The sequence below is a fragment of the Mesoplodon densirostris genome, chromosome 17 (genome assembly GCF_025265405.1).
Source record: "Mesoplodon densirostris isolate mMesDen1 chromosome 17, mMesDen1 primary haplotype, whole genome shotgun sequence".
NCBI lineage: Eukaryota > Metazoa > Chordata > Mammalia > Artiodactyla > Ziphiidae > Mesoplodon > Mesoplodon densirostris.
In genome coordinates this window covers 38,675,747-38,693,013 of record NC_082677.1, presented here as the reverse complement: position 1 = coordinate 38,693,013, position 17,267 = coordinate 38,675,747, and positions in this window count along the sequence as shown.

Genomic DNA, 17,267 nt, shown 5'->3' with positions numbered 1-17,267 from the left:
GTCTTCTATGGTTGTCACCCAGAACCTCTCATAAGTCTATGTCCTCCATGGGACACTCATCACTCGGCAGTTGGCTTCATTCAGAGAAAGCAAGCAGGAAAGTGAAAGAGAACACCTAAGACAGAAGCCACAATACTTTAGTAACCTTATCTCAGAAGAGACATCCCTCTTGTCATATTGTACTCATTAGAAATGAGTTAATAGGTCCAGATCACAACAATAGAGGTGGGGAGGTACTGTACCAGGGCATGAATAACAGGAGTTTGCATTCATTGGGAGCCATTTTATATTCTGTCTACTACAAGCAGATATGCTAATTTTGTATACAAAGGGTTTTATTATTATCAAAGCAAATCTAGGTTAAATATGAAGTAGTATATTTTTCCTTAATCTATATAAAAAAAATTTAAATGCCCATAATATTGTTCACTGATTTTAAATGGCCTGGGGCAAAGACATAAACATTTGCTACACAGATTTCTTTTTTTTCCAGGAACATTTTTAAGGATGTTTTGAAAACATTTAGCTTGTTTCACTACCCTTCCTCTCTTTTACAGTCTCTCCACATGTCATGGTCATGACACAGGTTTGCAGCAGTGAACCACTTAGAGCTGTAAAACAACTTACATCAACTTTCTGTTTCTCATAACAGCAAATTTTATGAATAGTTATACTTATTTTACATCAAAACACCTAGTAGAATTATGTATCTGGAAAAACATTATAGAAGAGTAGCCACAGAGAGTGTCACACTAAACTAACCAGAAAAAAAGAAGGGGAGAAGGAGTTTTCCTTCTTGGTGTAAACCTTAGAATCTTTTGCAAGTTTACTTTAGCCCTTCAGTCATTAGAGGAGCTGAGGCTTGCCTGTAAAACATCTCAATATATTGTAGACATGAGGAGATTATCATTTTATTTAATTGAGTAAAATTCCATATATATATATGTATATATTATTACATACACATGATATATAAACATATAATACATATATGTGTAGGTTATATAATACATACTTTATATATAATGTACATATGTATATCATGTATATATAATGTATATGTACTCTATACATAATATACAATGTATGTGCATTATGTGCATTATTTTATATTTGTAAATTCTTTATATATTTTCAATGTTTATAGCTTAGAAATACAAAACATTTTTCAAAGCATTTAAATAAATGATAATCAACATTATCATTCTTAATTTAGGGATTTTAAAAGGCTATAAATTAAAATCCTAAAACAATTTTTTTCAACTTCCTGCAGTTATACTTTAAACAAACCTTTATTCTTTTACTTTTTGAATAGATGAAGATAAAATATTTTGTGTAATGTCTACAGTCCAACACACTTCTGTTTGAGGCTTATCTATCCATATTTAATTCTATCCAGGCACAGAATAGTCTCCTGATTTCTCTTTATTTCCGATGCTAAAGCCAATTTATTCATAGTAATAACTTAAAAATTTTATTATGAAAAATTTCGTATGTAAAACAAAGGTAAATATAATAAGATAATGAATCTTTCTTTATATGTTTATCATTCAGATTCAATAATAACTCTCAAGATTTTTTAAAACTTGCTTCATCTAGCTTTTGTTGTTGTTGTTGTTATTTTAAGAAAATCTTAATCCCAGAAATCACGTTTTTCACCTTACATACTTCATTATGTATTTGTTTAAAAAATAATTATTTGATAGGCACAATGATATAATTACCTGAATAATAAACATTAATTTTTCATCCATTACATATTAAAATGTTTTCATATTCTCAAATTTATTTTTTTATGTTTGTCTATTCAAATCAGTTTCCAAAGGAAGTGCACACGATGCCTTCAATTATTATTTCTCTTAAGTGTTTTCTCCTCCATGACATTGACTTGTTGAAGATATTGTGTCACTTATCTCAGAGAATGTCTCACATTCTGAGCTTTTATTTCCTCATGATGCTCTTTTACATGTTTTTCTATACCCCATATTCTTGTAAACTAGAACTTGTGTTTAAAGGCTTTATTCAATTTAGATTTAACATTTGTGGAAGAATACACCATGGTTAGTGTTGTGAACTTCATATTCCATCATATTAAGGGTGCATATAGGTCTGGTTTTCCCTCTCAGTGATATGAAGAATGATCTGCAGGTTGAAGTGATGACAGCAAGCTCCCATTTCCCCCAACATTCTTCCTTCCTTAATATTTCATATAATATTTTCACCAATTAAGGATCTTTACCTGAATCAATTATTTCATTAGCTGTTACAAGATATAGATTTTCTTGTTCTATTATTTCTTCCCTATTTATTGGCTGGAATTATATTTTAAAACATGTTTTTTTACATTGACAACTAAGGCCATATATCTACCTGTCTTATGTCAGCTCCATAGCAGTTGATGAGTTGACTACTCCTGATCATGTCATGAAATTTGCTAGGAATTTCTATCAGCAAATTTTGTCAAAGATCTAGTATCAGTCATGGTTGATCAGAGAAGTAGAACCATAAGAAATTTTATACAATAGGAAACATTATACAGATTTGATTCAGACAATTGTGGGAACAGGTTAAACAATCTATGGCTATTTCCTCTGTGTTTGTGGAAGCCTGAAGTAAGCAGACAGGTGGTTGGGAAGGGAAAGTGGACATGAAAGGAGAGAAGGAAGGACAAATTGGTATTTTGGAAGATGAATGGAATTCTCATCAATCTCTCACTGCCTCCAAGATGATGGCCTAGATGATGCAAGTGCCTTTTAGAAAAATATGACTGCCTTCTTCAATGGAAATGATGCACACCTGGTCCAGGAGAACAGCAAGAGCTGGAGTTGTTTCAGGCCAGCTGCTGCCGCAGTCAAAAGGTGAGATAGCAGATGACAACACAAACCTGGGGACAAGAGCCCCTAGTGGTCTCCTCATACCTGATGAGCAGAACAAGAATGAAGCTATTTCACCTCTGCCTTCCAAATCTCACACAAAATATGGTCTAGACTTACCCTAGACTCTGCAGGGAAGGACATTTTGGAAAATGTAATTTAAACTTGACTAAACTGACACAATACAAATCCACCACAAATGTCATCCATTCTGTGATTTTTTTTAACCATCCCATTTGGTTTGTGTGATTCAAGGAAGTATTTGGAAGAGATTCATGCAAGATGGGTGCTCTGTCTCCATCCCTCTTTCTTTCTAAAAGTAACAACAACAACAAAAAAAATTTAGTACAAGTAAAGCAATAATGTTTACAGACATTTACAGTTATGAATAATTAATGTTAGAAAAAAACAAGAATGAAAACAACTCTATTGTATAATTTCATTTTCTTTCAGAAGATGATAGATGCATAATGGCTAAAAATCATTGGTTTCTGAATCAGACAGAACTAACTTGAATCCTGGCTCTGTCCCGTATGGTTTATATGACCTCTGTTAGCTCACTTTACTTTCAAAACTTCAGGTTTTTTCTCTAGTAATAATTGAGTTTATAAAATCAATCTTTTAAGTTTACCATGCAAGTGAGACAATGAAGGTTTATTGGGGGCACATACTGCTTCATATATAATAGTTTTTAAACTTATTCTTACTACTATTATTTCCCTCACCCAACACCCTGATCCCCTTAATGTGTGTACATTTAGAACATCTAGAGATTAAAGCATACTTAGGTGATCTAGACCTGAGGTCCTTAGCTTGTGTACCACCTTTTTTTTTTTTTTTTTTTTTTTTTTTGCGTTACGCGGGCCTCTCACTGTTGTGGCCTCTCCCGTTGTGGAGCACAGGCTCTGGATGCACAGGTTAAGTGGCCATGGCTCACAGGCCCAGCTGCTCCACGGCATGTGGGATCATCCCAGACTGGGGCACGAACCCGCATCCCCTGCATCGGCAGGGGGACTCCCAACCACTGCGCCACCAGGGAAGCCCTGTACCACCATTTGATAAGTTCTAGATACTACTCTGTTAATTCAGAATTGAACAACTCTCTATCATTCCTGCAACCTTCCATCCCAACAGAATAATTACTGAGACCACATTTTCCATCTTCAAAATACATAGATCATACAGAAAAATAAAGAGCTTCATTGAAGTCAAAATATATTACATTTAGTGCTTTCTTCTCTCCACAAAATTTGTCCTTCTGTCATTGATGGGATTTAGAATATTTTTCACAACTTGTCTTTCTATATCCATGATGGCCTTTGTTTTGAAACCTATGATTTCTTGGTATACAAAAATTTATTATTTGGCTACCTTTCACTAGTGTCTAGTAAATGAAATAAGCTATATTTTTAGTATGTGGTCATCTTACTGCAAGAAGTAAGATGATTATACAAAGTTGAAGAGTTTCTGTTAAAAATATTCCAACTTTTCAATATGTCAAATTATCCTCTTATCAATAAGGGTCTTTATTCCTAATTTTCCAAATCCACATGAGTATAGTCTCATAATGCAGCTCTTTTACTTTATGCTTCAAATTAGAGCAACTTATTTACTCAACAAACATTGGCTAAGTGCCTGCCTTGTGATAGATACTGTATTATGTGACGTAGTTGCCAGAAAAGCAAAACGTTTCCTTTTTGCAAGGAAATAGTCATGTGGAGGAGACAATACTGGTACATATTTATACCAAATTCCAGACCATCATTAAGGAAAAGCTTTGACACAAGTTCAATTAAAAAATTGTGAGATTACAAAAAGGTAGCATTTTTTGTTAATTTTTATTTGAGTATAGTTGATTTACAATGTTGTGTTAATTTCAGGTATACAGCAAAGTGAATCAGTTATACATATACATATTGATATGTCTATTCTTTTTTAGATTCTTTTTTAACATCAAATTTTCAAAAGAGATGTTGCAGAAGTAGTAACTTTTAATTTGTTTTAAAGAAGGACTTTGATAGACATAAGAAAGGGAGGAAAGTCCAAGTAGAGATGTCAGAATGAATTAAAGTACAGAGTACAAATTGTGCATATCTGCCTTGTACAAAGTATGCTGAGGGTCTTATATTTATTATATAGTCAGGCAAGTCTGTAAACTGTCCATACAAAAACACAAGAATAATCCCAAATGAGAGATAAATTTGGAAAGCTTGAGGAAATCTTCAAAGCTGTTTCATTTGTTAGAAGCACAGTTGGGTTTTGGCAGGTATAATATGTTTGACAATATCAATAACCACAGGGGAAACATAAGATAAATGTGGGATAGTGTCTCAAGAACTTAATATGGAATAAGCATACAAATAAAGGAGGAATACATCATAGATGCTGGAGTAAGACTTTTATTAGTACAGAATTATGTTCTGCATGTCCACTTTTGGTCATATATTTCCATTTAAAGTTCAGATTTCTTGAGTACTTTGGCACTGACTATCTTAAATAAAATATTTTCCAGATAGATTATTTACCTGTAAGTGACTTTCTGAGGTAGAAACTTGATTATATGATCATAGCTTTAGGAAGTATAATAAAGGTAGAATATATATTTGAACCATATGTGGAGAGGTTTATAATGAGTTCTTTTTGGTATATCTGACCAATGCATCACACCACTTTTATAAGAACTCCACTGAGAGGGAGAACTTTGGTTCCATTGTTGGCTTTATATAAAATTCCACCCACCAGATCATAGCTGATCAGAGGAGGAATGGACAGTTAATTCATACTGCGACTCTCAGTTACTCCCTCCTCTAAATTTGCAAGTGAGAATCAGAAATCAAGATAAAATTTGAGACTTATTTAATCTAAGAATTTGTACAATGTGAGGCAGCTTTCTTCCACCATGAACAAAGAGAAATAAAGTCAAATATTATATTAGAAAATGATCTAGACATAAAGAAAAAATTAAGAGAGAGAACATATGGGTCCAGAAAGATAGACTCTGAATGTATATGCTTTGCTTTCTATCAGCTTTCTAGTTTCTTATTCCATTCTACTGTTATCCTTCCTGCCCTCCAGTGTTTTGAATTACCCATGAATCTAGCTACCCTCAAAATATAATTCTACTATTTTGAATATACTAGGTGAAGAAATTTTCTATTATTTGAACCATACAAGGAAAGCCTCCCTATCGCCAAACAGATTGAGAATTTTAACATTTATTTCATAGGAAACTGGATTATTTAACATGCACATGCTATTATTATAATGATTTTACAGATTACTATCTTATTAACTCTCTGTTATCTTGAAAGTCTAGTAGTGGAAGCTTTTAATGTAGATTTAAATAACCTGTGTGAAGACAATGACGAGAAAGGGGTTTGATGTATATGAGGAAATGAGGTAGATAAGTTCATTATGAATAAATTATAATTAGCCAACAGGAGAGTAGAAGTTGGATGATATTGGGCAGTGGACAGAGGCCAGATAAGGCATGAAAATTTCGACTATGGGAAGGACTAACATGCTAACTCTTGCCTAAGTTGAAAAGGAAGATAATGAAGATTTTAAGTTGAGAGTAACATGATGTGTTTTGTTTCATAAAACTCACCCTGGGTGCTAGATAGAGAAAGGAGTATATACACAAAATATAATACTGTGTGGTAGTAATATGAACTAAGAGGGTGTCACTGGATATTAAAATAAATAAATGTAGTTCAGATATATTTTGGATATAGAGTTGTTAAAACTTGGAGATGGTTCAGCTTAACTAACAGTTAAGTGCTGCCTTTGGACAACTGAATGAAGCCTACTACTATTTGCTGATATGGGGAAATTTGAGAGAAGAACAAGTTAACAAGAGAAAATAAAGAGATAATATTGATTACAAAAATATTGAAATACTGCTGATCTATTCTTATAGGGTTGTCAAGAAGAAAACTGTATATTAGAGAATGTAGGTTAGAATTAAGGTCAAAGAGATAGATGTATATTCTTGAATACCTGCACAGTATCTGCTTAGTATTTAAACACATATAAATTGATGAGGAGGAGATTATATAGAGACAGAGGATAAAAAGTCTGAATAAGGAGCAAGCTATGCCAAACACCAAAATGTTGAATTTGGAGATGTAAGTTAGAGTTAGAAAGTGAGACAGGAAGAAAAAACCATAGAGTAAGATGAAGACAAGGATAGGCAGGAGAAGAGACTGTTTAAAGAAGAGAAGAGTGATCTAGTGCCTCAAATTCTGCTAAGCGGTATAGTAAGATGAAGACTAAATTTTTTAATTTTTTAAAATTCCAATGGAATTTGGAATCATAAAAACTATAAGTTTTCAAAATCCATGTTTCTGTACAATCACACAGATGGGCACCTGATTTGAGTGTGTTGAATAATGAACAGGATGTGAAAAAAATAAAGCCAACCTAAGTTGGCAACAAATTACAGAGTTTGGCAGTGACAAGTAGCAGTGATTTGATGTTAGGATTTGCTTTCTCCTGAAATGAATAATATTGAACATTGCTTTTATGCAACGAAACCATGGTTTTGTAGGGAAGAAAAGGAACAACTAAAGTAGTAAGCCAAGAGACTATGGTAGGCAGCTTCCAAGATGGTTTCCAATTATAACTGCCTCCTGGTATTATTCATACCCTTATAGAGACCTTTCATATATTTTACCAGGGATGGTCTGAGTGACCAACAGAATATGCAAAAGTGATAATACTATAATAGTTGGATTACTGAATCCCAAGTCAGATCTTATGAAAATTAATTTCTAAAAATAGAAACCAGTATTTAGTACTCTTTTACAAACTCTCCAAATAATGCTTATATACACAAGGAAAGATAATAATTATTGTACTATAAAAAGGAAAGCATTAAAATTAAGGAGAGTAATTAAGTTGGTTGCATTGCAACTGTTACTCCTGCTTGAAATGCTTTCTCAAGTTTGGCTCATATATTTACCCCAACACATTGATTGGTCATATAATGGCTTAAGTATCTCCTTTCTGTATGTGTTAGACCACACAAAAACCACATTAGATGGTCACAACTTGTGGTATCTTTGAATCTGAAGTGTGCATCCTGTACACTGCATAAACTTGAATGATTTTTAAAAACCCAGTTTGATGATCTGTGCCTTTCAATTGGATTACTAACCCATTGTCAGTTAATGTTATTAGTGATATATTTGGATTTACTTATGTCTGCTGTTTTTCCCTTGGCTGTCTATATGTTCATGTCTTTCTTGTCCTCTATTCCTGCTTTACTAATTATTTTGCACAAAATACATTCTAGAGTAGCATTTAATTCTATTAATGATTTTTTTCACTATATTTTTAAATCATTTTCTTAGCTCTAGGGACTACCTTATACATCTTAAGTTGGCAGAATCTACTTCAAATTTACACTAATTTAATTCCAGTTAGATATTCATAAACATTATTCCCACATAGTTCTTTTTCATTTCTGCCTTTTTGTGATATTTTCCTTTCACCTGAATAAGTAATGTAATCATATATTTATAAACCAAACATTGCATTGTTAAAATTATTATGTTATATAATTTTATGCATCTTAAGGAAATTGAGGGTAGAGATAACAAGTATATATTTATAGTTTGTTATAATATTTTATATACTGTTCCTGGTTCTTTTCATTTGTTTGTTTTTGTTCCTGTGGATTCAAATTACCATCTGATGTCATTCCCACACTCCAATATAGGTTTTCTCCCACTCACATCCATTGTGCTGTTGTTAGCAAATATATTACATTTCTATGTTACTTAATAATACAATTATACACTTTTTTTATTCAGTTACTTAAAAGAAGCAAGGAGAATACATATACATTTAGACCCTCATTTATAATTTTGCAATTACTTATACCGGTGCTTCTTGCTTTTTAATATGAATTCAAATCACTGTATGGGTCTACTTCTTTCAGCCTAAAGAATTTCCTTTAGTATTTCTTCTAAGACAAGTTTGCTAGCAACAAATTCCCTAAGTTTTTATTTATGTAATATTGTCCTTGTTTTACTTTCATTTTATGAAACTTTTCTGGATATAAGATTCTTGTTTGGCTGATTTTCTCTTTTTCTCTCAGCAACTTGAACGTGTCATCCACTGATTTCTTGCCTCCATGGTTTCCAATACAAAGTCAGCTGTTAATCTTATTGGATGTTCCCTTGTAAAAGACAAAGTTTCTTTGGCTTTTAGTGTGATGTATCTGGATACTGGTCTTTTCATGTTTATTCTACCTGAAGTTCATTGATCATTTTTGTTGTGTATATTAATGTTTTAAAACAAATTTTGGAAGTTTTCAGCCATTAGCTATTTTAATATTATTTTCTGCACATTTCTTTCTCTCTCTCCTACTTCTGGTTCTCAAATTGCATGTTGGTGAGCTTAACATTGTACCACATTTTGGACTTGCAGTTCCCAACATTGGACCTCTGCATTTTGAAAAAGTTTGCACAAGAGCAATCAGGGCTTCAATGTTCTCAGTGTTCTTCACCTGAAGTAAAGCCTCTGCAAAATGAGTGGAGTTGTGCATAAGAAGGAAACCCCTGACCTGGCCATACTCACCAGGGGTTTAGTCTCTGCAACTCTAGCTAGCGTGATGTGAAATGCTGCTTTCCCCTACAAGGAAGACACAATGGACCTTGACTGGGAACACTGGGGAAAGCCCTGTGTTCTTGAATGCAGCTGCCTGGCATTTCCATCATGCTGAGCTGTGAGGAGGAAGGAGACAGTAGGTCTTGTCTCAAATGTCACAGACTCTCCCTATTCTTATTAAGTTCTAGCAGATTTTCTTTAATAAATGTTTCTTACTTTGAAGAAAAATTTCCAGAGATTTTGAATGGTTGTTTTTTAAAAATACAATTTTCACCTCTTATGAATGATTTTTTTCTGGGGAGCAGATCTATGGAGCTCTTCACACTGACATTCTGGAAATCTTCTGTTATAACATATCCCTGCCTTTACTATGAATTTACCCACGGCTCACCACTCTGCCTTAAGCTTTCACTAATTTTATGTGACCAGACCCTGGTATCTGAAACTACCAGAAACAAAAGACTTGAAGCCCCTCATTGGTTCATGGATGTACCAGTTTCCAATCTCACTGAACTGTCTTTAAGACTGAGAGGTTTACCTTCTTTCTTCTGCAGAACTCTGCTAGGCTCATCTTATTTCAGGAACACTCCATCCCATTCCTACTCCTAACATATATGTATATCTCTGAAGGAAAAAAAAACTAATTTCATTGACAGTACAAATGAAAATCATGAAGAGGTGAGAAACATTATTTTTACTGCCACATCTCTTGGTAGTTATTAATTTATGTCTGTGGATCTCAAACTATACTATACTCATACTAGTTCCCTAGTGATCTTGTTAAAAAGCAGATTATAATTTTGTAAGTGTGAGGTTAGGCCTGAGACACTGTATTTCTAAACTGATTCCCAAGTGATACCCATATGGCTAGTCTGTAGGCCTCACTTGGGGTGGCAAAGCTTAATATTAATTATACAAAATATTAGGTATTTTAATAATTCTTTTATCTCAAATTATGCACATTTATACTTGAGAAAAAGAAGAAAGGGATTCGTTACTTAACTATATGCCTCTAATAACTGTCAATTTAGCTACTCAAAAATCTGCTGAGTTTTAATATTACCAGTTGTATGGTCCTTATTGACTTTTTAGGCAAGAAGCCTCTCTCTCTCTCTCTCTCTTTCTCTCTCAGTCTTAATAGGCTTCAGTGTATGGGACTATTCTTTAACACTAAGATGAGGATAGGGAAGTAAAGAGAACATAGTTTGGTTTTGGTTTGAACAGAGTTCAATTAGGAGTTTATTTTTTTAAACTCTTTTTAAAGATAATTTTAAAATAGTATGTTGGTTATGGGCCATCTTGGTTATTGGCTGTCTTGGTTATTGACTTCTTCATTTGTGTGATAATCCAGAACATGGGGGTTCAATTCTCCAGTTTTAAGGGCTTTGCTTACCATATCAGTGATGGGTAGAGATAAGGCATTTAGCCTTTGAGGGTCAATTGTAAATGATAAAATTTACTGAATAATACTGAATTAAAATATCAAATAGACAATGGTAGTCAACAATCTAAAGTCAGAATTATGACCCTATTCTTAATAAAATAGGAGTTGGTTTGACTAAATGTGATACAAGTTATAAATTTTTACCACTAGAAATATCATAGACTCTCAGAAAATACAGACTCATGTTATTTATCTTAAAGAAATCTGGAAGAGAACCAGAAATTCTACATTTTGTAAATTATTTTACTGGGTTCAACAAGATGTTATAGGATTAGAGTATATTTAAGAAGTATTGAAGAGTTTTATTTCTACAACAAACACCATATATATATATATATATATATATATATATATATATATATATATATATATATATATATATATATACATATAACTAATATAATTTGATTTTGATTTAATTTGGTAAATATTTTTAAAATATTGAATTTAACTTAAAAATTAATTATGTTATATTTGTGTGTGTTCTTCAAAATATCAGCTTAGATTTAGATTCATAGTAAAATAAATGTTATTCTTTGATGATAACTCAATATATCTATGACTACAGTAGTTCCTGGAACATAACATATAATTAATAAATGAGTATTGAAAGAAAATAAATGATTTATTCCTTTCTTCTTTTGTTCTTTTCCCTTGTTACTTGATGAGTATCTTTAGTGTTATGTTTGGATTAATTTCTCATTTTCATGTGAGTATCTATTATAGCTTTTTGGTTTGTTGTTAGTATAATGTTCATATATAGTATCATTATATATATGTGTGTGTGTGTATATAGATAGATAGATAGATAGATAGATAGATAGATATACAAATGATTGCTTCAAGTTGATGGTCTCTAAAGTTCAAATACATTCTAAGAACTTTTCATTCCCCACCCCCTTGACCATGTTTACCATTTTTGACATCATATTTTACATCTTTTTGATTTGTGTATCCCTTAACTACTTGGTGTGAATATAGATGATTTTACTACTTTATCTTTTAACTTTCCCACTAGAGTTATACATGGTTGATCTACTACCTTTACTCTATATTTGGCTTTACCAATGAGATTTTTTATTTTATAATTTTAATATTTCTAGCTGAGGTATTTTCTTTTCCACTTAGAGAAGTCTCTTTGACATTTCTGGTAAAGTCTTTTAGCTTTTGCTTGTCTGTAAAACTCTTTATCTCTCCTTCAAATCTGAATAATAACCTGGCTGGATAGAGTATTATTGGCTGTAGATTTTTTTCATTTATCACTTTAAATATATCATGTCACTAAATTCTGGCCTGCAAAGTTTCTGCTGAAAAATCAGCCTGACAGTCTTATGGAATTTCACTTGTATGTAACTAATTTTTACCTAGCTGTTTTATTCTGGATGTCTGTTTCCCAGATTAAGGAAGATTTTAATTCTTATTCTTCAAATGTGTTCTCCTCCCCTTTCTCTGATGTCCTTCTGGTAACCCTATAATGTGAATGTTAGTATGTTGATGTTGTCCCAGAGGTCTTTTAATCTGTCCTCATTTTTTTAATTTTTTTTTTTCCTTTTCAGTTTGAGGGATTTCCACTACTTTAAGTTTGCTTATCTGTTCCTCTGTACCATCTAATCTACTCCTTCTAGTGTTTTTTTTGTTTGTTTCAATTATTGTGTCCTTCATCTCTGTTTGGTTCTTCTTTATATTGTCTAACTCTTTGTTTAGCTTTTCACTGTATTCATCTATTCTTCTCCCAAGTTCATTGAGCTCCTTTATGATCATTACCTTCACCTCTTTATCAGAAAGGTTGATTTTCTCCATTTGGCTTAATTCTTCAGGGGTTTTATTTTGTTCCTTTATTTGGAACATATTCCTTTGGTGCCTTATTTTGCCTGATACTCCATGTTTATTTGTATGTATTAGGGAGTTTTGTTGTTTTTCCTGATCTTGGAGAAGTGCCCTCTTGTAGGAGATATTCCATGGGGTCTAACAGCACATTCCCCTCTGGTCACCAGAGCTATATAATCTGGGGTCACCCCTTATGTGGGCTTAGTGGGCCCTTCTCTTGTGGTGGGTCCAAACAACTGTGAGTGTGCTGGTAGAAAGGGCTGGTCCCTGGCCCTGTTGGCTGCTGGCCACTGGCATGGACCAGGTCCTGGCATGGCTGATTTCTTAGCCTGGGAATCTCAGGGCTGGTGCCAGCTCACTGGTGGGTGGGGCCAGGGGCTTTGAAAATCCTGGGGCTGGTGCTGACTTGCTGGTGGACAGGTCTGTGTTCTGACTCAGTGGACTATGAGACTGGAGGATTCCCAGGGCTGATGTATGCCTATTGATGTGTGGGTTTTGACCCCAGGGTGGCTGGCTGTGTATGCCAAGGCTCCTGGTGTGATTGCTGGCCCATTAGTGGGTGGAGCCAGGTCCTAGAGCAGCTGGAATGCCTCAGAGTCCTGGGGCTGCTCCTGGACCACTGGTGAGCAGGGTTGGTCCTGAGGTTGCTTTCTGGGGGACGTGGGTGCTCCTGAAATTGGTGCTAACTGGCTGGTGGACCAACCCAGGTCCTGGTGCTAACTAGAGGGAGGACTCAAAATGGTGCTTGCCAGCACCAGAGTCCTTGTAGGAGAACAAGTTCCCAAAAATTACTACCACCAGTATCTATGTTCCCAGGGATTTAATATATGAATGATACAAGGTAAAATTTATTTGTAATGAGACAATATTTAAATCATCTATTGTTAAGCCAATTACCTCAAACTTAGTGGCTTAAAACAATACACACTTATTATCTCAGTTTCTGTTCGTCATAAGTCTTGGACATGGCTTATCTGGGTCTACTGCAAGGCTGAAATTAAAGGTTTTTTCTTATTTGAGAACTCACTAAGGGAGGATCCACTGCCAAGTTCATGTAGTTTTTGGAAGAATACTTTTCCTTGTAGGCTGCTGGACTAAGGGTCCAATTTCTTGCTAGCTCTTGGTCAGAGTCTGCCTTTAGTTATTGGTCATGTGGCTTCCACATAAGCAGCTCACAATATGGCAGCTTGTTGAAAGCCAGTAAGGGAGAGAGAGTGTCTCCAGCAAGATGAGTAACAATTTACATCATGTAATCTCATACGTATTCTATTGATTTAAAAAAGTGACAGGTCCCATTAACGTTCAAATGGAAAAACACAAAAGGCTGTAAATACCAGGAATTGAGGATTCTGAGGGCAATCTCTGAGTTGTTCCCCCACAGTCAATGAAAGTAAATTGTTTTCTTTTATTATTTTGCATAACTCTCCCATGCTAAAAAAATAAACTACATAAGAACAGAAACTTTATCCACTTTATTTAGTTTTGCATCCTCAGAGGCTAAAACAGTGCCTCCTACAGAGTAGATGCTCAGTCTTTATTTCCTGGATGATACAATATTAAGTGACATTTTTCTCAGAAGAATATTATACTCCTATTAGTTGCAATATAAGGGAATCAATATTATGTAGTGATTAATTGTGTAAACTCCAACTCAAGACTCCCTTAACTAGAGCTGTATTTTTATGACTACTAGCTGAGTCTCTTTAGAAATAATAATGTAATAAAATAATAACAATAACAGTTACAACTTTATAGGGTTATTTCTAGGAATAAATAGTAAATATTAGGCATATATAGTTCTTCAAACAATGCATGGAACATAGTGAACATTCAGTAAATGTTAGATATTATTATCTTTACTATTTTTTAGATTTATTAGGACAGTAATTCATTCACAATTCTCAAATCTTAATGTCCCTAGTGATCACTTGGTGATCTTGTTAAAATGTCAATTCTGATTCAACAGGTCTGTAGGTGGGCCTGAAATTCTGGATTTCTTAACAAGTTCCCAGGTATTTTTTATAATGTAGCTCTAAGGAACACAATTTCGGGAGCAGGTAATTAAGTTTCCCTGGTGAAGCATTTTAATATATGCAGTATCTAAGTGACATCAAATATTTTTCTGGCAAAAAAATATAATGGGTTTTCTTGCTCATTAAAATTTAAATGCCTTTAGTGAATCAGTTGGAAACCAACATTGTAGCATTCTTGTACTTTTAAAATCTACAAAAGCTATTTTTTCTGAATTAATTTCAATTCCTATTGATTATCCAGTTTTTCTTTTCTGAAGAAAATCTGATATTATTATACTATATTAATTTTAACTTATTTTAGGATGATTATATTATCTGAACTAAACAATTTACAAATCTATGCTAAGAAAGATACATCAAATACAAGCCTACATGCACATTCAGAATGTGACAAAATTTAGTTATTTTACTCTAAGTTAATAGATATTTCTGACCTTTCAAATGAGATAGTGGATTCTATAATTGATATGGTCTCTTCTAGTTAAAAAGCAAAAAGTAAGATTCTATAGGTAGTCAACAAACCAAACACTGCCAATAAAATGGCTTACATTTTTTAAAACAGATATAAAAATGTATGTCTAATACATGAAGGAATTCGTACCTGAAAGTTTTTATTTCCCACATTTCTCTGTTTCAGATTCTAGGATAAAAATTGTATTCATTTTATGGCTGCTAAAGTAGCCAAAACACCCTCTTTTTACCCACTCTAACCAAATATTTGTTCAATTGACAATATTATCTCTTATTGAAGCCATTGTCTTCAATAGTAAAATAAAACTTGGCTCACATTTGTCCTTTCTAGAAAATCACTTTGGGGGTGGGGGAGTTGCTTCAGACACTTTCCCAATTAGTTCTTTGTCTATACAAATGAGAAAAGGGTTACCCATCACAAGTCTATTACAGTTATTTCTTTCTTTTACAGAGTAAACTATCAAGCCTCTCATACCCTGAGATTAGAAACAATACTTCTGATTAGCTTGTACATATCAGGTGACTCCCTGTTGCAATACAGGTGGGTCACCCTCATGAGTTCTTCCATTAAACCACAAGTAAACATTTGGACATTACCTTCCCCAAACAAAACTTATGTTGTAACCATTTTTACAAGTAACAAGTTGCCTGCCAGAAAGATCCTGAACAAATCAGAGTCAAAATGAAAGATATCATTAGTCTAAGAAATAATTCTAAAAAAGGAGATCTGAAAGTGACTTCTGACTCCACTGAAGCAGGCTCCACAAGAGATTATGATTTTCCTTAGAAAGCCAAATAAAACAAAACAAAATTCAATGTTTCTTATACCTTCCTTGAAGAGAATAAAGAACTAAAGGAGATTTGTAATCATTTTTCCATTTAGCAAGTGTCTGCATTAGTAAATGCCAATGTCTTTACTGAAGTTAAGAAGTACATTCCAGTTAATGTGATAATTTAATATAAACTAATATTTTTACTCAGAGTTGAGGATAATTTTTAATGAAGACTATTTGTTTCTATGTAGATCCTCAGGGCTATTCCTAATGACCCAGCTCTAAATGGAGAGTAATCTCATCAGACCCAGCTCTAAATGGAGAGTAATCTCATCAGACTGCGATGTTAGATGCAGCCACTCCAGTGGCCATTTGGCATTTCTGAATTTCCCTTAAAGAGTTCTGATTCTCAGTAGGAATAAAGAGTTTGAGCATAGATATAAACAAATTATCTGAGATCACACCTACAAATGGAGCCTTGGGAAGTACAGATCCAAGATAGCAGGATCACTAGGGAAGGGGTAGGCAGCCTAATTAGAGTCAGTAGTTATATTTCAGGTTCAGTCTCTGTGCTAAATAGGTTGTTTTGCACAGTCCTCACCCCACTTCTCACTTCTTCTTAAGTTAACCTCATTAAGAACAGTTCACTGTTTAATACTGACTTATTAAGCTCTTACTTTTTTAGCCAGTTGTATTATGAATATAGAACTCTAAAATGACAATGGTTTCTAAATGACTAATGAGTCAGGTTTTCTTATGTATTTGCAATTCTTATTTATATTGTGGTCTAAATTGTAAGTTGTTACTATTTAACTGACTGCTATTGACTCTGTAAATTTGCTGAACAGTCACAGTGACAGGGGCTTATGACAGACAATATTAATATTTTAAAAAGCATAGCACTCCAAATTACTATGTATTGAAATTTTGTTTACAGAAAAGAGTAGCATAGTTATTGGGGTGAATTATGTTTTCATCCAAACTAGGAACCAATCTTCCCTTAACATATTGAGAGTGTCCTTCTGAGTCCTGAGAGAAATCTTAATACTTCTTGGCAGCTATGCCAACCCTTTACTGATCCAGCCTCCTAACTGTGGAGAAAGAAAAAATGTACTTTTTGGTAATTTTTAATTAATTTGATTGTGTGCTTATAGTTATCATAGTGTATAAAAACTAGAGCATATTAGGTCATGTTCACACACCCTAAAAATAAATTTCTGGAACAACATGT